Source organism: Excalfactoria chinensis, chromosome 1, assembly GCF_039878825.1.
Source record: "Excalfactoria chinensis isolate bCotChi1 chromosome 1, bCotChi1.hap2, whole genome shotgun sequence".
Lineage (NCBI taxonomy): Eukaryota > Metazoa > Chordata > Aves > Galliformes > Phasianidae > Excalfactoria > Excalfactoria chinensis.
The window spans coordinates 153,010,119-153,034,478 of record NC_092825.1 but is presented as its reverse complement, the minus strand read 5'-3'; the positions used below and the strand labels follow the sequence as shown (position 1 = coordinate 153,034,478).

The 24,360-nt window shown below is 35.6% G+C and overlaps 1 long non-coding RNA gene across 2 annotated transcripts in view; it reads right to left on the bottom strand.

Annotated features, from left to right (window-relative positions):
* Nucleotides 1-362: 362 nt before the first annotated feature.
* The window catches only part of LOC140247109 (uncharacterized), a 32,424-nt gene continuing 8,426 nt past the window's right edge, over nucleotides 363-24,360 (bottom strand). The window contains exons 2-3 of one of the 2 annotated variants that reach the window (XR_011902598.1): nucleotides 3,295-3,426; nucleotides 363-1,501 (exon numbers count right to left, since the gene is read on the bottom strand). This is a non-coding gene — a long non-coding RNA (uncharacterized lncRNA). Of the gene's footprint in view, nucleotides 1,502-3,294; nucleotides 3,427-22,496; nucleotides 22,641-24,360 lie in introns of those variants that run through there. The other variant, XR_011902599.1, reaches the window with a different exon arrangement.

The following is a 24,360-nucleotide window of genomic DNA, read 5'->3' as shown; positions in this document are numbered from 1 at the left end:
CAATAAGACTGAGATTGGTAAGGGGAAAAAAAAAAGTAAATAGCACACAAAGAAAACAATCAAATATTTACCAGCAATGTAACAAACTTCAACAACAACAACAAAAATACACTGAACTCAGATTTTTAATAACTTGTATTAGTTCAACACTAATTATAATTAGAAGTTGATTTAAACTAAGAATCTTTTATATAAAATATGATGAATGTTTGTATCAATTAGAATGACATCTCATAGCTCTAACAATAAGCATGAAAGATATTTAAGGAAGTTGAAAACTTAATAATTTAAAGGCAATTCTTTACATATTGTATAACAAAAATAATTGAAACTTTTTTTGTGTTTTTTTTTTTTTTCAATCAGTACTTTATGTTGCATGAGCTGTTTCTGCTTAGTGATAGTATTTGATATAGCAGTAAAAATTCAAACATATCACAAAAATTCCACGTTCAGCTGTCATGACTGACCTTGTAACTTCCAGCTGTAAAAATCTCAGTAATTTAAACTTAGATATTTGCTACAGAAATACTTGTTAGCCTAGTAATTTCAGTCTGCCCCTAAAAAAGATCAAACTACTACAACTTTAACTTTATAAAAAAACATCTTATTTGTTCTGAAGAGATTAAGGAACCTGTTACTCCATCTGTAATGGCATATAGATTCTAGAGGAAAGAAACCTAACAAATCTGAGGAAATGTGTTTTGCTCAAAAGTCTGTGTAAGATAGTGAATAGTTCAAGAATGCTCCAATATTTTAACTTTCATTTTTGTTACATAATGTTTTAACACGTTCTGGAAAAAGAAATGCAGAGTCTATGTGTCTCAGGGTCTGACTTGGGAACCTGCATAAATAAATGTTTTCTGCAGTACCCTTACTCAAGAACTGTGTAACTCAGATATAGTCAATAAGGACATGACATAAAGACACTGAATATTAAATATTTTTTAAGTTCAGAAATTAGAGCACAGGAAAATAGATAAACATTCTCTAATTTGGATTCTTTAATGCACTTATTCTTGACTTTTCTATACAATGCAGAGATCTACAAGTTTTGAACCAGAATATAGTTTGGTATCCAAGTGCATAGGATCTTCAGCTATGTGTATAGACAGTTGTAGATATAATGTGTCTATTGCACATTCAGCACTAATTGGACAGTAACTGAAGAACACCATATAAGTGTCAAATTATCCAGGCTGGTACAGAGGTATACTGTTTTCTGTACTCTTGCCTAAAACTCTACAATGATTTTGTATGGAAAACTTTGAAGCCACTATTTCAACCAGGTATAGCCTCAGTCTCAGTGTTAACACAGTTCAAGAGCCAGAACATAAATTTCTCCAGCTGCCTAAAGAACCTGAAAAGCAGCTTTGCAGGAGTGTAAATAATTGTGAATATGGACCGAGGCAAATCACTGCAAACATTTAAATCTTGACTCTCATTTTCTGTATCAAGCTTCTTCCTGCATTCTCCATGTTGAACGTTGTTTCCAATTGGCAATCTGTGAAAGAAGGATTTTGCATGGCAAAATCAGAAGACCATCAGCCTGCTTTAATCAGTTATCTTCTTATTGCAATTTAGTCTGTTGTGCCAAAAGTAACTGAAAAAAAGCATTATTTCTTAATATATCTAAATACTAACATAAAGTACCATTAAAAAATCTTTTAGCAACTTCCTATTATGTCTCTTAATTGAAGTAATGGTTACTCTACAATGCATGTACTGCGCTAGTACACATTAAGCAAACATTAGCAAAGGCAGAGAAATTTCAATGGAATGGAACAGTATTATATGCCGATTATTATTATTTTCTTCAGTGTCTTTCAGCCCAACAAAAGCACCAAGTACATTTAGAATTCCCATCAGCCCTGAAAGATGTCACAAGGATTTGCCAGCCTGGCAATAAACTGCAAACCACTTTATATTTAAAACTACCTCAGTAGCACACAGGCTGTTTCGGTGGCCCACTGTCACACCTGAAAAAAACAAATGCTCTCAAAAAAATCCCACTGCTGACCTTAACAATATTTCTTCAATTCCCAGTTTCTGTTTATGTATTTCTCATTCCACAGGCAAATTTTCCCTAATGGAGGTGTTTTCCTAGCATGCAGTCTGCAACATATTCTCAGAGAAACTTGTATTGTAATCTCCCCTCAGCCTGGGAAAACATCAGTCTTGCCAAGATGTTTTGGGCACACTGGTTACTTCTCTGTGTGGCATTAGCTCCATCTCACCCCTGCTGATACTCCTTCTGTCTTCTGTGTTGGTTATCCCATAATGATCATTTGTTCCCTTCAGCCTTCCCATCTTTACTCCAGTTGATGAACAATACGTGTCCATTAGTGGTACTGAAATTTCCTTCAGGAAAAGGAAAGGTACCTTTTTTTATTTAATAAGCTTCAGTTGGAGCAGAAACTTAAGCATGTGTCTAAATTCATCTGTTGAAAGCACTCATTAGCTTCATGGGATTATTTATTGTATAATTCCTTTTATATTTAATCCTAATTGTTATAAAGGATGGTGGGTCATTTTGTAATGGAGGAACTGTATATATGAATTCAAGTCGTTTTATATTCATTATTATTTTTGGATGATTGTCAGGTTGTCCCTTAAAAGTATCAGCCGTATCAGTGTGGATTCCATAAGTAAAATGATACACTCAGTTCTGGGAACATATGTTTTCTTTCTTTCACATTCCTTTTCAAGCTAACAAATACTGCTATAATATTCGGTAATATTAGAGAAATATTTCAGAAGCACAGCATCAGTAGCTTCTTTGTAATTCTCCTGTTTCCCTTGAGAAAAATTTTATAGTGGAGCATTTGGTAAAGAAGTCATTTCCTATACCTTTCCAGTGTGCTTTATATTAAAAAGAGTAAGACTGGTGAAATAATAATTGCTCTTTTATCTCTAAAAACAGAGAGCAAAGGGGATTTTTTTTTTTTTTCATTTTATTTTTTTAAATTTCCAGCCTTTGAAATGGCATACAGAAAGTTCACTGAAATTAGAAGTCTGGAGGGTGATTCTCTGCTCTCCAATGTGAAGGAGCCAGCAGAGGACTGGAACTAGTCAGAGTTAAGCCCCTTGAGTGCAATGGCATGCATAATTGTATAACTGGCTATTTACAGAACACTGAAGAAACAACATTCAGAAAGAAAGCCTATTTAGCTTTCAACTTCTATGACAATATTTAAAGAAAAGATTTTCTTTAAGTAAAAAAGAAAATTAAGATTTGATTAGCACTCATGAAGATTTCTCCAGAAAATTTCACAACACAAATCCCCATATGAATACCTGAGACAGAAATGTTAAGCTGCATTGTGGTGTATTAACTTCGGCAATCTGCCAAGCACTCACCAAGCCGTTCTCCCTTACATCTCTTCAGCAGGAGAAAGGGCAAAAATAACACAACAAAACCCTCATAGGCTGAGAAAAGAACAGAGAGATCATTCACAAATTAATTACCATCACAGGCAAAAGAAAGTCAACTTGTGGAAAATTAATTTCTCTTATTGATGATTAAAATTAGGATAGTGAGAAACAAGGACAAAAATAAAAACATTCTCCATACTCTTCGCCCCAGGTTCACTAGTTCACTCCTGACTCTTCTACCTCATCTTCCTGCACAGTCCAGGGGGATGGGAAATGAGAATCTCGGTCAGTTTGCAGTATTTCACTTCTGCCACTCCATCATCTCACACTCTTTCCACACTCCAGAGTGGAATCCTTCCCCATGGGCTGTGCCTGCTTCAGGCCTCATCCACTGCTGCCCAGTATGCTCTCCATAAGACATAGCAAACACCTCTGTTTTAATTTGTATTAGTTGTAGAACAAAGCAAATAAAACTTGATACTTTCTTCCACTGTATGCTGTGATTGTGGAATCTAATCAACTTAATTAAAACTCACATTTTCTTACAATTTCTACTGATTTGGATGAACTCCCTTATCTCCATGAAATAATGTCATCATTAAAAAATATCAGCTAGCCAATTATTATTAATGTTTTAAGCCAACCTTAGCATTCTAACCAAGCTATTTTTAATAAGAGAAAAGGTTTAAAAAATAAAAATAAAAAATAAAAAAATCTGCCAGGAAAATTTTAAAATTCAAATCTAACTAGAAAAGTGTAAAATTTAATATTTAAATGCATTGGAAATAACATATTGTATTTAGTCTATCCTATAGCATATTCAGTGATTACATCCTACCTATTGTGAAATTGTATGTATGTGAAAGCAGGTAAGAACATCTCCACAGTTTAGGGAGAGCTAAGTATTAGGATATCCATCTTGGTGCTGTTGCTGGAGGAAGGCAGAAATGAGAAATGTCAGAGATCTTGGGATTCTGAAGTAACAATAACTGGGCTTTTTGTGCAACAGCATTTCACACCGTGTCCCCTTTCTTAGCAAATACCATCCTAAAGAACACACTTGAAGAGGCAGGTGGAAATCTGGGACCTGTACTGTCTCTCTGTGCATGTAAGAAAGAGGGTAGCTGTTTCTTCACATTCTGAAAATCACACATGAATTAAAAACAGTGCATGTTAATGATAACTGTTAGAGTACTTTACAACTTCAAAACATTATCAGACCATCCAATCATTAATTTTCACATGATGAAATTACTGTAGTTCAATATGTAATGGTACTGAAACAACAGAAGAATTTTAAAAAGCAGAAGCCAAATCCCTGAGCAGATCTGAGAAGCTACAAAACTGTGTAGCCAGATTCTACATAAATACTTGATGTGCCATGTACACACAGTGTCCAATGGCAGCAGAACACAGCAGCAGAACAAATCATTTGGAAAACAATGAAATATCAAAGGAAATCTAGGCTTTTATATGGCTCTCCAGTGGGTCAAAATCACATACCTTGACACTCAAGCTACCCATAATGCCAATAGGTAGGAAAGAATTGACCAGATAAAGGGTTATTCTTTTCTTCTACACAGTATAAGATTTTATTTTGAAATGATTGTTACGGCTTACAGTACAATTCTGTTTTTATATACTTAGAAGTTCCACTGACTTAAATAGCAGTACTGAGTGCACAAGGAATGGAGAATAAGGCCTTTGAAGTTCAGTATCATTATTTAGATTTCAGGCATGCCTGGAGACAGCACTCCAGATTAATAAAATGCTTTGCTTCAATTAGCTCTGTGTCTCCTGCATCCCTCCCCAATTCCCTCTGCCCTTGTTTAACATACTCCCTTATCCCTTCACATTATCCAGACAGGTGCTCTCTGCAACCGCAGACGGCTGGAAGTTTCACAGAGGAGATTCAGTATGGGGAGGAGGAGGATGTATATTGGTTTCTTGGCTCTGATGCAGGAAAGGAGAATGTGTGAATCTATACAACAGTCTAAACTGTTCTCCATGACTGTTGTTTCAGAGATCTTGACTGATCTTTGAATGAAAGAAAATCTTAGAAAATTTCTTAAACAGGTAAGTTCACTTCTATTTACAGCAAGCACATTTTTACAGTTTAGCACAGAAAATATGAATCAAATTAATATATTTTCTAGCCAATTAACTCAGGAAAGGGAGAAGTCAATATGAAAGAAAGAAATACATATTTTGTATATATGAAGGAAATTTTTATTGTAGTGGAACTCTGATTTCTGCAATGATTTTGTCTGGTTTTCCAATTTAAAGAGCCCCTTAATTTCATATTTCTTTGAAAAAGGCTTAGGAGCATTATGCATCCACCACTGGAAACTGACGTATCCTGCAAAGTGGGAGCAGGAAATTATAAGTTTCACACTGAGTTCAATGGGAAAGTCATAAGGCCCTGCTCCTTCTCCCTTGGGGTATTTTCCTATTTTATTGTCAGTACTATAATGGGCAATCAGTTCCTGAAATGGTGCCCTGCTGTCTAGATGAAGCATTTATAGGTTTTTTAAGCAGTCCATTTGAACACTACAGAATAAAAAAGTCAGCCCTTCAAAGTTCAGACTTCAGGGCCCTGATACTGCACTGAACCATGTGTTGGCAAACATCTTACCCACTTGGAATTCAGCACAAGATCGAGGTCTCGATTTCTACATTTCCCACTGCAATTCAGACCTTTATTTATCACAGCTGGAAACAACATCACAAGTAAAAATGCTACTAAAAAACGAAGTGACTGTCCCTTTTAAAAGTTAACTTCCCTAGATTTATGCACATACATTTACATAGTAATCCTCTGAATGGAGATGCAGCTTCTAATAAATTAGGAGACTGCAACAAAAATATATAAATCATCACAGATGTTTTTCATGCAGAAACACTTTCTTTGAGAAAAAAAAAAAAAAAAATCTGTTCAAAACTCAAAGGAACATCAAATCTTTCTTGAAGACCTAACATTAGGAACTAAAAACATTACAAACATCACAAATTAGAAACGAATCAAAGAAGGAACCCACGGATCAGTTAAACCTAAGATTTAGGCCTACAATGAAACTAAGATAATTTGAAGATCACTTAGGTCAGTATAACTTGGTATTTAGAAGCCCAAACTTGCCTACAGGACAGGCCATTATCAAGGTCACTACTTTTCCGCACTGCCTAATCCTCACAAAACCTACATTTATAAAACTCTGGCCTCCCTATACATCCTTCCTCTATGGCTTCAAGTTTTCTATCGCTAAAAGTAGCTATGCTTCCTCAGAGCTGGTTACTAAAGATACATCACTATTACTCAGACATATTCTGATGCAATACAGATTTAGTCAGAGGATATTAACTCAATGAGCTATCTACTTTGCCAGAAAAGTCTGAAAATATTGCTACAGTAAAAATGCTGTTTTTAACGTCTGCTTACTACATAGAATTCTTCTTCACAAAAGTTGGAGGCCTGTTCCCAACCCTGGGTTAACACTGGCCTCAGCCTTAATTGCAATCATGGAAAATTCTTGTTCTACTGGTCTGCTAAGGTGGGACTGATGTGAAGCAGACAATTTTTGTAAGTTACTATCTTCTAGCCTTTGTAGCATTTAGTAGGAAATATGAAAGCCTGGATTTTTTTTTTTTTATTTTTTTTTTTTTTCCGGATATTTACTCCCAGTACTATTTCTATTCCATCATCCTTGTAACAAAGTGACATAGAAGGTACATATCTATGTTGAGATATAGACAGAATATTTTTTCTCTCTCAATCTCATGACATTCAGAGAACTCTTCCCATAGTCACTTGACTCTTCTGGATACTGTGACTTAATTTCAAGAGAAAAGGCAAAAATTCATTGGTGACTCTTGTCACCAAAATGCCGGTCTTCATTCAGGAGGTTTCAAAGCCAGTGCTGTATGGGGGAGAAGGAAGTACTGATTGCCTCAGGAGGTGAATATCTTCTTACTGGATGAATGGTTTAACTGCTAGCCTAGACAGGGAGTAGAACTTATCACTGCTTTTGAAACTCATTCCCTTTGGTGCCTATTCCCCTGAGATGCATAGGCTCTCAAAATCAGAATCTCACTCTTTTAATCTGAATTCTTCAACATCAGAGGAAGAATTTTTGCATGGAAAGTAGCTGCTTGCTCTCAGCTGAGTGACATATGTATGAGTTCATCATACCAAATTCATTTTTGAGCTCAATTAACCTTGTCTCATGTAAAATGAAAAGGAAGGATGATAACATGAGAAGGACTGAAATTTCCAGGAAGATTTCCAGGAAGATATAATATATATATTACACACAATAAAAGATGGAGAACATGGCTTTAGAGAAAGATTCAAACATTCATGTCAGCCTATCCCCCATTCCAGGTGACCAGCTGAAGACCAACTTCTATTTCAGTGCTGGGTGGTAGTGCTAATGTGGCACTGAGCCCAGGTTAGGCAAGTGTCGAGAGACTACTGATAAAGTGAGAGTATTGTCACCTTTGCCGTTTATAAAGTTTTGAGACTGTATGTAAGTCACTCTCTTGGCCTCAGTGAATAGTTCTATTCAGCAGCAGGTGATTATTCTTGAGAGCAGGACCTATAGCAGACTGATAGAGAGCTAGCAGAGACACCCTACTGTGACTATTTTTTTGGCAAGTCTCATCAGAGACTTTGGCAGCCTCTCTTCCTCTATAGTGCTACTGTGCTTTTGCATGGCTGTATTCTTCATGCAAACTAATATCATTGCCAACCCTAAGAACATGAAGATCTGATCACAATTATTGTTTTCACTGCTGGATAGAAGAGAACAAGTGCAACGCAGAAAAATATCATGCTTTTTCAGCTTTTCTTCTTTCTTTTTTTTTTTTTTTTTTTTTTTTTTTTTTTTTTTAGAAAATGTATCTCTTAAGTTTAGCTTTAGTAACAAAGCCCAGTTATCTAACAACTTACTTGCATTGCCTTTCCATTATGTACATGTACATTTTGCTGTGGATTACAATTTTTAATTAAGGTCACATGTGGTTATCAGAAGAAAGTAATTAGTAACTTCCAATACATTTTTATGTTAATGATTGGGAAATAATGTGTTATAAAAAATGGAAATAGTTTACTTGTTTTGACCGAAAATATCACTCTGCAACTTTACTAAAGCTAGTTTAATCTGACCTGCTCTGGACTATCTCATGAGGTTTCAATTCTGAAAAACAAAAACATAAAGAAAGGAGATGAAAGGAAGAGAGACACAAAGAGGTGTAAAAAAGGCAGTTGATTTTAAAAAAGGAATAGGACCAGTATATCGTTTGTTTGCAATAATGATAGTGAAAATTATTTCCAAGTTTTACAGCAATGGTCTATCATTTGCCTGAGACACGGTACTCTATCTAAAAATCATTTTAGTTATGTATCTGCCTAACTTCTATTAGGGTTAACAGATGTTGGGGTAGGAATACACTGAATTTCATTACTTGTCCCCATAGAGCTCTTTGGAACACATTCCCTTTGTGAACCTTGTTAGTTAAACTCAGGGAACAGGAAGACCAATTCATGAGAGGGAAAACCCCCATCTCTAAAAAAGAAAATCTTCTTGGCGAGATGATTTCAGTGGTTTATCTGAGACACTGAAGCTTTGTACTGGCCTAAAGGCTTTGTTCAGCCAAACAAGTACAATTTATTCCATTGCATAAGCAATGTGAGAATGCAGAGAGCTGTGAAGTTTCTGCAAAGAAAGGTGAGAGTTCCTGTCTCCTGTAACTCTGGGTTGTGATATGGGAACAGTTTAGACTGTCAACAGTATGTGTTAATGACTAGTCTTGCTTCCAAGATCTCAGCAGCAAATGACTCATCTCATGCAGCTTCTAACCTCTTGATACTGGCTAGATGTTAGACAGATTGGAGACCTGTTGGAGAAAAGAGTATTATAGAACTCTGAATTGTGCTGTATTCTTAACGTAGTAAGGCTGACAAATCCTGGTAGTTGGCAGATGTCATTCTTAACGTATGAATTCCCATACTAACTCTTTTTTACTCCAATTTTGTTGTTGTTGTTGTTGTTTGTTTACAAATGGAAAGCTGGAAGTCTAATTTGATACTTAATTCTCACAAAAAGTTTGACTCTATGTCTTTTGTTTACTCATAATTGCATGTAATTTTTTTTTGTTTGTTTGGTTGGTTTGGTTTGGTTTGGTTTTTTCCCCTTTTCTAAAGCCCCAGTACAGGAGATTATGTTGTATAGGACCTAACTATTATGTATGTTCATTATTGGTATCTGTGTGCTTCGTGTAACCCACATATACCTGTTTCTTTGTTTATTATTACAGTTTAAAATGATTTGAGCTAACCTGATAGTTTCTTCCATTTGTTCTCCTGTGTGACTCCAGAACAAGGTCTGTATTACTTGTTTTCAGTCATCTACTCATCATGTACTTATCCTCTTAGTTCCCCTAGATCTGATGGGGGAGTGCCACTGGTATTGCCAAGTACAATTATACTTAATCAAAAGGAAAAGAATTTAAAATTTTTCCCAGTCTCAACTACCTCTTCTAAAATTTTCTAATGTTAACATCTTTTTCTCCACAATCTCTCCAAATACCTTCTGTCTCAGGTGATATTTAGAATGGGGTGTTTTAGACTTCTTTGTTGAACTGAATGCCCATTAGTAGCTGAAATGCAGGGGGAGCATGTTTCTGTGGCATGTTCCCCAATATAATGCCATCTGCAAGAAATTCCAGTTACATGTTACTGGAGAACTCTACAGTATGAACCATAATGTAGTTTCTGGGAGGTGATTGGAAGATTTCTTTCAAATGCATGCTCTTCATGCAAAGTTCAGTGATAATGTTGATGTATTCAGAGAGGCAAAAGAATTAATGCTATTCTTTGCAACCTATTATACCCCACTAATTTACCTTAATCCCAAATTTAAGTCTCAAAGTGTTGCTCCAATACCAGCTAATCCCAGTAGCTTTTGAAAATCTGTTCAACTAAATCTATTTTACAGAGTTTTCCGGGTGCCTTTAATTCCACTGTGAAGGCATTTAGGTCTAAGCCCTTTCTGAAAGCACCTACTGAAAGCCTAAACCCCTGAGTATCAGCTTTCTTCACCCATCTTCCATGTAGATTGTGTAAGGGATTAAAAGGTGTTCCCCATCCATCCCAGTGCTAATTACAAGACTGGGAAAATTATAGGGTGAAACATCTCCCTAGATATAAAATCACTTATTATGTATTGTCTTTTACAGTTAAGAAGACATAGAAGTAAATCTGTATCTAAGAACTCTCCATTTTTACCAAAGATATACCTGTTACACCCACAAATCCTTTGTCTTCCTGAAAAGGACTTGTCTTTGGATGTGTATTAGCAACTTATATAAGTTAGGAGAACTAATGTATCTTTCTTTTTGGAGTCTTACATACATTTACATTTTGAATGTTTTTTATTTGACACCTTTCATATAATTACAATCTTGTTAAATATCATTCTATGATTGCCTGAGGTAAATGCAGTAGAAAATCACTACATTTAATTTTACTGTCTTACAGTTCCATCCCCTTTGTCAAACGGGAACTTACTTTGATTCTTCAGGGAAATTTTTATTTTGTTTGTTTGCTCATTCTTAACGTGGATGAATAAGCTGCTGGCTATCACCTTATAGATAGAAGATTTTTCCTATGTCAAAGTTGAAACGGATCTGTGCATTTTTGTCATTTTGTCACAGATTTTAATTCCTCTGAACAGTAACAAAATATAGAAAAATGTTAACCCCTTCCTTATATCTAAGTGATTGATCCTCAAATCAACTGCTGTTTGTTCTACATTAGATTTTAAAACCTACTATAGAACAGTCTGAAGAAAAGAAACTGATCATACATTTACATCAAACTTTTGCTTCAGAACTTGGAGTGAATTCCAAAGGTGGGTGCCAAGCAGAAACTCTGTATTCACAGACAACAGCTGCAGAACAATACAGTGCAGTGCATGAAGTACTCAAATAGAAATGCAGAACTGGGCACCAGCTTCTTTACCTAGTTTACATTAAACAGCAATTTGATTAAAAACAAACAAACAAAACCAAAAACAGCAACAACAACAAAACCACAAAAAAACAACAACAAAAAAAACCCCACAACTGTGGTGATGGCAAGAATATGGACAGAATACGGTTCTTTCCTACTAAGCATAGCATTTTATGAAACAGGAACAATAGATTAAATTCCCAAACATTAGCTTCTGTGGCAATCATTCTAACCATTAACCAGGCCTATGGTGTGAAAAGTGTGACTCCTAACTAAAGTTCAGCCTCATTCATTTGAAGGGAAATGATGTTTAAATGCACACCCTTCCCCTCCCCCCTCCCCTCCCCAACACCCCTTTTTTTATTATTTTTTTTTTCCGGTCATCTCTCTCTGCTCAGTACTCCGGTATTTGTATATTCTATTAAGCTCCTAATACATCACAATTAAGTCAGTTCTTGGGATCAGCAAATAACCTATGCTGACACATATGCATTCATGTGGAGCTGGTCCTTAGGCTACAACTACTTTAGGTATCTACATTCAAGGGTTTTATATCAGTGATATTTGCAAATCTCTGATATCACTTAGGAGGTGACTAACATTTCCACTGGTAATGTCCCTACTATAACTAAGCTATAGCCACAGGCCATGGAAATTAACATCAAACTTCTGACAGCATTAAACTGGTAGGTGTCTAGATCATTAGATTCAAATTTCATAAAATAGACATTATTCAGTGTACTTAACAGCAAACCCTGAAACACATTCAGAGTATTTCAGTTCTACTGGAATATCCACAAGAGCAGTGACAAGACCCCAGTTTAGCCAGAGCTTTGAGGAGACCTGTCTAGACCTTTTCCCTGAAGCATGCTCCTAAAGGAGAATGAAAATGCAAAAAGAGCTGGCTTTTTTTTTTTTTTTTTTTTTTTTTTTTTTTTACCAGTCTCTCAAATAAAATACCTTTTTTATTTTTTTATTTTTTTATATTTTTTTATTATTATTATCAAGAAAAATAAAATAAAAGTGACTAGGAAAGGAAACTAAATAACTAATTTACAAACATGATTTTAAAGATAGGTCCCTTCTACTTTTTATTTCAGTCAACCTGGTACAGTCCTCTGCACTCAGTAGGGACATTGTTTCTGTAATTTCCAAACACTTTAACAAGCCTTTCAGACTGCTCAAAACCTGTGGTATCCCAGTTGACTGTTGTACTGTTTACTGCTTCATATTTCTTTTCTCCCACCCTTTGAAATCTCCAAAATATCTTATTTGTGTACCTGCACAAATGATCTTCTGCAAAGGTCCCAGCTCCCCTGTGGAGGAAGTCCACATAACCCAATAATTTTCAATGAATATAGACATAATTATAAGCAATTAATTACAATGAAAGATCGAATCGATAAATAAATAAGATTCTCTGAAGTATTTACTCTTAAAAAAGAAAAAAGATCTTACAGCAAGCAAATAGATATTTTAGACTGTGCAGTTTTTCACAGCACAAGATTGTTCATCCACTCCATGTTCATTATGCTGGTAGTTTTGTACCCCAGGCCCAACACACCCTAATGCTACAGGGCAAGAACAGCATCTAACTGCAACATTGCACAGCAACAGTCAGGGACTGCAATATCTATTTACATGACAACTGTTCTCTAAAGAATGGTGCCCAGAAGCCAGGAGTGCTCAAAGAAACATTGACATCTTCAGTATAGAAATTGTTCAAGACACAAATTAACACAAATTAAGTAAATGTGAAATTTGAACCGATATTAAAACTTTTTGTTTGTTTGTTTGTTTAAATTTATCAATGCAAAGAACTTTTGCCAGATTGTTTTCATAAAGGAAATTTGAAACTATTGACTTTAAATGAGCATCATTGGATCTCACAGGACTAACAGAAAGAAAAACAAAGTTTCTTGGCAGAATTGTTTATCCATTGGTATTCATCTCTTAAAGCTTTCTGTACTCTGTGATAATGTGACCTTTGTATTTTCTATTGACCACCAGACTTGCATTCAACATAACACTGTATTTAAATATTAATGCATTAAATAACTGTACCATATGTTACCTTTTTGTTCCATTTTTATCTTAACTTACACTAAAGGACTTAGGTTTGAAAGAAATGTGGAAAATGTCCTTGAAAACTTGTAACTAGATCTTTATAAATATTTCAAAAACAATAATTTTGCATCAGTATGGTGAACAAGTAGTAAAGTGCCTGAAGAATATAAATTGAATGTTCTCTGAAAGAATTGGTAAAGGTTAGCATTCATCATTTTAACTGATAGGCTTTCTTTGGGAAATAACTAATGCAACGAATACAAAATACTATGATAATTTTTTGTTTCTCCTCAGTGATTTTTTTTTTTTCCCCTTCAAAAAATAATCTCACTTAGTAATAAAACATATATATTTTACATTCATTCTGGAATTAAAGTTTCCTATAATGCTTGCCTTCATATACAGTTGATAGTTTTCCACTCCAAATGGAAATAAAAAAATAATCTGAATGGAGTGAATATTTCTGTCCATTTCAGGAAAGGTTGCAATCAATTAGGAAATACAATGTGCCTTAGATCTTTCTAGGAAAACATTTAATTTAGACATGGTATGAAAACTGGCTGCTAAATACCAGGCTTACTACCACAGTTTCCATAGCGATTTTCAGATCGTAACAGGACAGAGACTAAACTAAAAAAATAGGAATACATACAATTTATACTAGAAATAACAGCAGTATTTAGAAACGCCTGTTTGTCCTACACACTGCACTAATGCCAATAGCCAATATATTTTATTTTCAAGGCACTACTATCTACTGAGTGAAGTAGAAAGGTTGCTATATAGTTAGGAAATTGTAGTACAGATAAATTAAATTACATTTTTTCACAGTCACATAGGAAGACTGTAGCAGAAATGAATCCATGTCATCTGAGCTTTAGACCAACATGTAAACTGGACTTCACTTTTCAATCAAGTATCTTTACTCTGTTTAACTATTATTCAAACTGCAGATTTATTGCTGTGTTGACAGCCTGATGCTGACTTGTATGTAAATCAGATGTCCATTTGGGAATATTATCTAATTCCAATTAATATTATTTCTTTCTATCATGTCGATACTTCTGTCTACAAAAGACTGTGCAGTTTGTTAATTTGGGGCTCAAATTTTTATGATTTTTTTTAAAATTTTTTAAAAGCTTACTTTTTAACTTCTTTGCCAAAATTGAAATTATTTGTACGATCACTTAGTAGACAAACAGGAGGATAAGCAGTCCAGATTTGTACTAAGCATTGCTAGCACTCTGGCTATTTCTAAATCAAAATCTGCAAACTTTCTCAGTGAGATAACCATCACCTGCCTTGACTGTCAGATATTCTGCAGTACCCAAGAACAAGCTCTGCGGTAGACAGACCCAGCAGCTTGGCAAAGAGCACCATTTTGGTAGGATAAGAAAGCTATACGCACTCCTATCCAAGCCCTATGTACAGAGACTGCACTGCAGCACTGCAGGTTATAGGTTGATTTTGCTTTCTTAATTCACCTTCATGCAGACAAATCCCCCCAACTCCAGTCTCTTTAAAAGTTCACCACAAAAGGCACAATGACTCTGTGTGTGTGTGTGTTTGCATGAAGTTCACCCCTCATCTTTACATGAGCTAAAAGAACTGTTCCTGCTCCCTTCAGATCCTCTTTTTTTTTTTTTTTCCCATTCTGTAGGCTATTCAGATAAGGATTTTCATTGTCAGTGTTCCCACTTTACACTGAATAAGTGGAATCTATGAAAAAGAAAAGAAAAGCTCACAAAAGAATGACTTGCAAACACTGGTGGCACCATTGGACTTGAATTCTTGAATTTAAAGCAATCACACAAGGACACTGTTAACATTTATCCTCCTCTCTGTTGGCCAACAAATTAAAATATTACTTAAAGTCTTGGATCAGTTTCTGCTACAGCGTTTCATTTTGATTGATGTCCTCTATTAATGCCAGTGATGCTAGTTAGCTTTAAGACACCCCAAAGGGTAGTCAACTAGTTAAAACTCCAAATGAACCTCACACCAGCTGTTTAGGCCCTTGGAAGTTTTGCTGAGCATTGACAGAAGACCTTATCAATCATTACAATAAGTACTTTCAGACTGTCCCTTCTAAGAGGAGTCAGTTGAAGTACCATCTGCTATTTTGCTTTTAAATCTTCTCTAAGGCAACCATTTAACTTCTGAAATTATACCTCTTGTTCAGGAGAGCGGTGGTCTGATGAAGAAAACTTTTAATAATCAGCAGTTTTTATGACGTGACATAATTTTTGCAGTGCTCAGGGCCTTTTTACAAATCAAAAATAATCCAACTAAAACAGTAATTAATGTCAAATGACTAGTCACATACGGCCCCATTTAATTAAAAAGTTCTAATCTTTGATTAAACCTCCACACATATTCTTGTGATTGCAAACTGTCGTCTGAAAACTGAAAGTAATTGGGTACATAATCTATTGTGTCTTCTAACTGATGCCTGCTAATTGTCTCAGGAGCAAATGGCAACAATTTAATTTAGAAAGTTAAAAAGTGTATATTAAAATGTATTTTTATGTTGCAAGAGGATTCAGAGCTCCCTTGCTGGGACTGCAAAAGAGGCGGGGACTCCTTTGCTAGTGCAGAACAAAAGACAAAGGATATCTATTGTAGGTGCTTACAGACTTTTATACCCGTGCAACAACAACTGGTTACATGTAGGAGCCAGGAGCCTTGTGTGTGTTTACATCTCACTCGAGTCATTGCTAAGCTTTTTTACTCACTAGCAATATAATGGCTTTCTTTACCACACATCTTTAATTCAATTTTATTAATTTCTTTATTTTTCTGAATTACCTCTTCCTGCACTACACTGGGATGATCTCTGTAAATTTATCCTTCTAAGAATTCTGTGTCAGGAAATTTACTTCAGTGACTTCCAAAACATGCTTTTCTTTATTATACACAAAACATTATTTTTATTTTATTTATTTATTTATTTATTTCCCTAAATATTGACTGCATAAAAGCTACTGTTCCTAAACCCATAGCTTGCAGGAAGAAGTAGAGGTGTAAAGCCACAGTGATCACTTCCATAAGAATTCTGGCTAATTCAGAATGTCAGCTGGATAACAACTGGAACTGTAACCTTCTTTTGCACTATGGAATTTGTCTTTATTTTTCCTCTGGAGATCTTCAGGACCAGCAGAAAAAAGAAAACTTAGCCAAAGTGAAAAAACTTGGTCTCACTGGTTAACCAATTCTAGATATTTTTTTCAGGCCCTCTCAGCCATGATCATTTAATATTGGTGCGTTTTTCTGTTAATTTTGTTTTGGTTTTTATTTTTGTAACCTTTGAAAAATATTGTTATCCTCAGCTAAAATTCCCAGAAAGTATTCTATTGTCTTTATGTTTTAAATGTTTTTAGAAGCCCCTTCTTGTTCTGAATAATGCACTTTACCACCCTCGCCTTTTGATATCTTGTTTCAAAGCCACACATAAACGCACAAGCCAATTGGAAGGTGAAGTATGCTGGCAAATATTTCTTGTCATTATATTTCAGACATAGTTGAGGTCTTACAACTCCAAACAAAACTATCTACTTGGGCACAACTATTTCCAACTTTCTAGTGATCACAAATGCTCACTCCAGTATCTGGAAATAGTATGCCCTACAGAATAAAGGGACCAACATATTGGTTGTTGTGAAGGTGTTTGTGTGGGCTGGCTTGGGATACATCTTCTAACTGAGCTCTACAGACTATTCAAAGCCTACTTGAATAGTATCAACATTTTTCATCTACATACATACAAAGGAAGAAAAGAAATGCTTTCTTTTTACAGTCAGAATAACTGTAAAACAGCAAACAAGATCACAGGGATAATCAGTGGTAGAAGTAGCAAAATAACCCTGTGTCACCCATTTCTCTTATTCCTGCTCCACTGTCAAAATACATAAATAATTATCTATCAGTAGATGTGAATATGTAGGGACAGATAAAAATATAGATGATCAAGAAATGTTTGTGACTTTTACTACAGAAATTTGGCTGCAGAATGCCATGAAAAAGGTAAATAAAAACAGCAGTAACCTTAAATGTACTTTTTTTTTTTTTTTTTTTTTTTTTTTTTTTTTTTTTTTTTTTTTTTTTTTTTTTCACATAACCAGTGACTTTTAAATGTCCAGTTTTGGACTCCACGGATATTTTTCCCATCAACAGTATCTTCAGTTATTCATCTTTTTTTTTCCCATCCCTGCTTCATGCCTTCATTATTACTATCCTGCCGTGACCTGCTAGCAATTGTAACCTTCTTGCCTCTAATCTCTCTCTTAGAGTCAACTCGGAGCACTGTGGACAAGGTTATCTTTCTTGTTCACCACTCTGATCATGTTACCTCATGTCTCAGTCTCTCAGGTGGTTTTCTGTCTCATTACATTACAAGGTCAAATTTCTCCTCTTCAATTTCAAGGCTTCACAAGTCTGCTTTTGCCTACAGATGGACCAATTCCTTACTCTTTCCTGTCTCAGATACAACTCTGTCTACTGTGTGCACACTTAGCTTGTGTGTGACTTTCTATTTCTACTCACCAAATTTTTTTTTCAGTGCCTAAAATATCCTCTGTTCTACCTTGCCAAACAATCTCACTTTCCTCTTTCAGATTCCTTCTAAGGATTCATCACTAAACACCCTGCTCTGTTCACACATCAGACTGCATAGTCTTTTTATTTAACTAGCATTGTGAATTAGATAAACAACAAAGAAACAAACCTTCCAAAGATCGTAGACACATGCCAAACATTTTGTTTTGTTGCAGTTCCTTTCCCCTTTGTCCAGTTTGTTTTACATCCTATGCACATTTAGTTATGAGAGCACTGGGGCCAGAGTCTTGCTCTGAAAATGCCAAACATTTGTGAAGTAGCTGGTAAAACACCAAAGAAATTACCTTTATGGAACTTACTTTATCTCGAACCACATTATGAATAATCACACAAGGTAGCATATACTACAATATACTTTCATTTCTCATTAAGACAAGGCCTCTGACAGTCAGCAATGAGCTCTATGTTTTCCTCAAAAATGTCATGTTCCATAGTTTTATTTTGAAATAAATGATGTCTTTTAGTCAAACAGGTCATACTACAAAGGAAGACAGGTATACCTGAGTCTGTAAGACAAAGAAGTGAGATCATTGAAACAGACAAGGCTTATATAAATTACAAATGTTGGGAAAAAGTTTCTGGCATCACTTTGACTTTTCTTCTCTCAAAATAATAATAATAATTAAAAAAAGAAAAAAAAAAGAAAAAAAGAAAAAAAGAAATAAAAAATCCCACAGACATAATAGAATCCTTTATTCACGGGATTTCCCTCAGGCACGGGGCATTTAGATTCTTTATCGCACAATTTTTTATTTTTTTTCATAATTCAGCTATTAAGCAACTAGATTCTATAATCATTGTCAGATAAATTAATGTCCACAAGTCTTTAGCACTGATGATATTATAATATCAGAAACATCTAAGGGCAACTGCTTTCAGCTTTATTGACAGAAGCGGCAGGAAACAGAAGCTAAAGCTTGCAGCATCAAATCAGTAACTCCTTTTTCTTAACAACATGTGGTGCATATGATTCATCTCCTTTAGCCAAAATATGGAAAGTACTGACAGAAAAGAAATATATTAAAAAGTATTTGTCACACAGAGTTTGCCTCTCAATATGTAATTAACTTGATTAATTAGCAATATGTTTCCTAAACTGTAACATGTAGATGAGTTAAGTGAGAAAAAAAAATCCCCTAAAAATTTCTGTATCTGACGCTACTGTGAGAAAACAACCCCCTTCCCCTCCCTTTCCGCCCCCTCCCCTCTCCCCCCCCCCCCAATTTATCAAGGTAATTGAAGCAACAAAAGAGATAAAAATGTGTCATCATAAAGTTATACATAAATTAATCTCTGAGAGCTCAACACATTACACTGAACACTGGCTGCCTAAATTCAAGCACACATTCACATTATTTGTGACAATCACTCCACACTTCTGGAGACATACACTATAACTTGTACCAGCTCATCATCTATCTGTTCTAAAAATGTTGATACAGATTTATTATTTCTTTGAAATACAGTAACAATGCTGGAAACACTGACATCTACAATTAAAAAGTACTTTCCTCTCTAACAAACTGAACAGATTCAATGTAAATTACTTGAAGTTATTTACTTGACTGCAGAATACAGAATACAAATACAGAATGTAAAACTGAAAGTTAATATTCATTTATGTGTTGCATGGGCAGAAGCAATGATATAAAAAGATTTTACTTCTATTTATTTATTTAACTTTTTAAAATATATTTGTGTCTTATTGTTTAGAATCTGTCAATAGTTATCTCTGATTTTATCTCATGGGTGTCTGCTTTGTTGCACATTTTCACTTCACATTCTAGTTTTGTCTGTGTGAATTTCAATACCAAGGCATTAAGCTGATAAAACCTGCTTATACTGAACACCGGTATTTCAAATAATTGTCTTGATATATTACAAATAATAGCTGCATTATTGGTAGGTTTGATACTCACTATTAACCCCACAAATGTGAACAAGTACATTTGTATCATTTTTTATCTTCTGAAGTGAGTATATATGCTTAATACCAGAAAAGACTTGTTAAATCCAATGAGAATTTGTTCTTCTATTAAGTGATGTAAGAATTAGACCTGAGTTGTACTATCGATGACTGAGCTGATTTAATTCATTTTAAATTCATGTCAGTCATACACAACAGCAAGTCGCCTGTATATTAGTATTTGACCTAATGTTTGTTGGGGTACTAAGTTGTCTGTGTAAGGATTAATGAGTGAATACAGTAGTTCTGAGTAGATAGAGTGTTCTGGAATAGCTAAGTTACAGCCTGTAGGTTAGGGAGTTAGTGGGCAGGAGGTTTAGGTAGGTGTGTGTATAGGTCCTCTCGCATGCATAGTGGGTGTATGCATCTGTGTGAGAATTAGGATGGTATAAAAGAAGTGTGACGCAGCAATAAATTGAGAGAGAAGATCTCATGGCATCCATGGATTTGTCTTTCTCTCCTGGGCGGCTGAGGTCTGGAGATGAGTTGGGTTAATTGGCGGTTATGTCACTGTTTATAATAATCCATTTTTCTGTTATGTGACCAGATGTGAACACTAAGTACTAGAAAGAGAACTTGCATATTCAAGAGCATCCAAAGTTTCTGCTCTAAATTAGAATACTTAAAAAGAATACTTCAATCAAACAGAATAAAGAAGTTAAGAATTAATGAATTTTGTTTTTGCAAGGGCTGCTGTGAAAGTCATGTTTCCTGTTTAATTATACTGGCCCAGAATATTATAGGCAGATGTTGGTAGTATGGGAGTAGAGGCTGAACCTTCCCACCAATATTCCATTATACTCTGTTGCCGCGTGACTGATGGCAGCAGAGGGGCACTCTGACAAAATGGCATCTGCCATTGAAGTACACATGAAACAAAGGTGTGTCACTGAATTCCTCCATGTGGAAAAATTACACTCACTGACTTTCATCAATACTTGCTAAACATTTACAGACAAAGCGGGGGATGTGAGCGCAGTGGGTGGTGCATTTGAGCAGTGGCAACAGCAACAATGGGTCACCTCTGCTGGTGTAGATTTTTACAAGCAAGGAATGCAGGCTCTTGTTGATTTCTGGTACAATTATATATCTAATGGTAGTGACTATGCTGAAGAACAGTGCTTTGTAGTTGAGAATTTGCTCTATCAAATAGTTTTATTGTGCTCTTTATATCTAGTATAGTTTCCATGGAAATAAATAGGAGGCATTAATTTTGGAGTGACCTACATAGTAGTAACTATATACTTTGTGCAAGTATTACTTAGGACTGTTGACTGTAAATCTGTGTTGTTTCTTAAATCAAACTCTGAGTTAGACAGTGTAGTAGAACATTCGGTCTCTTTGAGATCTTTCAAAATTATCCTTCAAGTCAAATACATGTATTTTTAGAATGTTTCTTTTATGTCTTTACTGTAGAGTAAATGGCTTTTCAGAAGTTTGGGTCCAGTTCCCAGAGTACTGTAGCCAATTGCTGTTTCAGACAGTTACTGTTTACTACAAGATAAAAAATAATGGTTCCTGTTTGTGATTTCTTTCTACTATAGTCTGAAAGTAAAAGAACACTTATGAATAGTCACAAGATAAAATTTAGAATTATTTTCACTCAGTGGGAGAAAGATAAAGTAAAAAAGGAAGGAAGAGAGAGAAAGAGAGAAAGAAAGAGAGAGAGAGAGAGAGAGAAAAGGGAAAAAGGGAGGAGGGAATAAAGGAGGGAAGGAGGGAGAAGGGAGGAAGGGAAGAAAGGAAGAAGAGAGGAAGGGAGGAAGGGAGGAAGGGAGGAAGGAAAACCATGCAGAAAGATCTTGTGAATCAATGTTTATTAATAAACTCAATTTGTTTCCATACCTTTTCAATTCCTTGAGGACTTTGATTTTTCCATCATTTGGGACAAATGATTATAATGTGATTGTTTACATTAAGGCTTAAATCCATACATAATGTAATGAGCCTTTAGTAGGAAAGTGCAGTAAGTTATTACTTGCTAAAATTCTGCAAGGGAGCCGTCTCAGGATTACATACATAATGCTGGAGTGACAATTTCCATCCATGGAAGTGAATGCTATGTTAATATGACCACATTCTTTAAAGAATAAAGACAATGATCAGGAAAGCAACCTTCTCTTATGGAAGAAAATAGCAAAGCAATTTTAAATGCATTTCTTCAGCAATTTTCTATAAGATTATGTCTTGTAATAGGAGCTCAATAACTTTTGAATTCAGACACTTTAGTGACCTAATAGCTTAGGTCCCTGACACCACATGTTAGAAGTCATTTTATCTTTATTTGATCATATGTGGTCTCCTCTTCTCTGTTACACAGGTTTTTGATTGGCATTCACCAATGCAGCAGGATAGTAATATTAGTGTACCAAGAAGTACAAAGTAGTATTTCCTAAATTAGTTCTGGGAATAAATAAATAAATAAATAAATAAATAATAAAATAAATCAAGTACAGACCTCGTAAAGGACTTGGGCTTTTCCATACCTGAATCATTAAACACCTCTAAATACGGGTGAGATAAGGACCTATCAGCCAGGAGCCAGCATTATGGAGGAGATGCACTTCAGTACCATGTCAGCCATGGCTACCATGATATTGTATGGACTCATCACTGCAAACACAAGAATATAGCTGATGGCAGGTTATCCTTCACCATAACAAAATGGCACATCCTATTATCTCAGTGGTCTTTGTGAGTCTTTAATTTGGTATGAAAATTAAGTGGTTAATTGAGAATTAGATTTTACTTCAATAAAATTCTAAGCAACAATCATCCTAAAAGCAATTAATTTAGGTTTAATAGGAGTTACTGCATGTTAAAAAGGAACTGGTTATTAAGAGATAAGGAAATTATTAAAAAAAAAAAAAAAAAAAAAAAAAGATAAAAATCAATTATGCAGTCTCTAGATCTGAATAAATATGTTTAAAATAACTATTCTGTTATTCTGACTCATTAGATACAAATTAAACATCTGTAGCATAAACCAAATGTTAATATAAAATATTACTCATCTTAATACAGTACCCTCCCCTTTACATTACAGTGGACACAGCTAGTGGAACAGGCAAATGCCAGAAGTTACCCATTTAAATACTTAATGTTTGTCCACATTAAATTAAAACTGTCTGCAATATATATTCTGTAGTATTTTATTTGCAATTCGGATGTTATCTCTAGATGTATGAAAAACTGTTAAACCTGCTAACAATTTAAGATATTATAATAAAACAGAAAATTGTAGCAATTCATTTATGTTAATTTATTGTCACTATCAGTTCCTCAGGGTAGCAGCCATGAATATACTTCCCTACATAAAACTAAAAACAATTTCTGTACCTCACACATAAAACCAAGTAGGAGAAAAAATAAGCAGGACTTACATTTGCATGGGTTTCTTCCTCCCCCCCCCTTCCCCCCTCCCTCCCTCCCTCCCTCCCTCCCTCCCTCCCTCCCTCCCTCCCTCCCTCCCTCCCTCCCTCCCTCCCTCCCTTCCTTCCTTCCTTCCTTCCTTCCTTCCTTCCTTCCTTCCTTCCTTCCTTCCTTCCTTCCTTCCTTCCTTCCTTCCTTCCTTCCTTCCTTCCTTCCTTCCTTCCTTCCTTCCTTCCTTCCTTCCTTCCTTCCTTCCTTCCTTCCTTCCTTCCTTCCTTCCTTCCTTCCCTTCCCTCCCTTTCTTCCCTCCCTTTCTTCCCTCCCCTCCCCTCCCCTCCCCTCCCCTCCCCTCCCCTCCCCTCCCCTCCCCTCCCCTCCCCTCCCCTCCCCTCCCCTCCCCTCCCCTCCCCTCCCCTCCCCTCCCCTCCTCTCCTCTCCTCTCCTCTCCTCTCCTCTCCTCTCCTCTCCTCTCCTCTCCTCTCCTCTCCTCTCCTCTCCTCTCCTCTCCTCTCCTCTCCTCTCCTCTCCTCTCCTCTCCTCTCCTCTCCTCTCCTCTCCTCTCCCTTCCCTGCCTTCCCTTCTTCCTTGCCTTGCCTTGCCTTGCCAACTTCCTTCCTTCTATGTTTCTTCCTTCTTCCCACCTGCCTGCCTTGTCCTATTTGATAAATTAGCTAAGATGTGCTATTATTTTAAAATTTATATAGGGACAAGTGATTTCAGGTACTCAATGATATGATGCCCAAAAGCTGTGATTTCCAGGACAGGGGCACTTGGCTATTTTTAAAAATAATACTTCTCTGAAGTCTTGTAAAAAGCAGATAAATTCACTGAGCTTTTTGTAGTTTCACAGATACTGTGTGTTTTGATTTTAGGATCTGTTTTTGTTTTGTAGTATGTTATAGGATTAAGGTTAAATTTGCACCTTGGTTAGTACATTTGGTTCTGATGCTTTTTTTTTTTT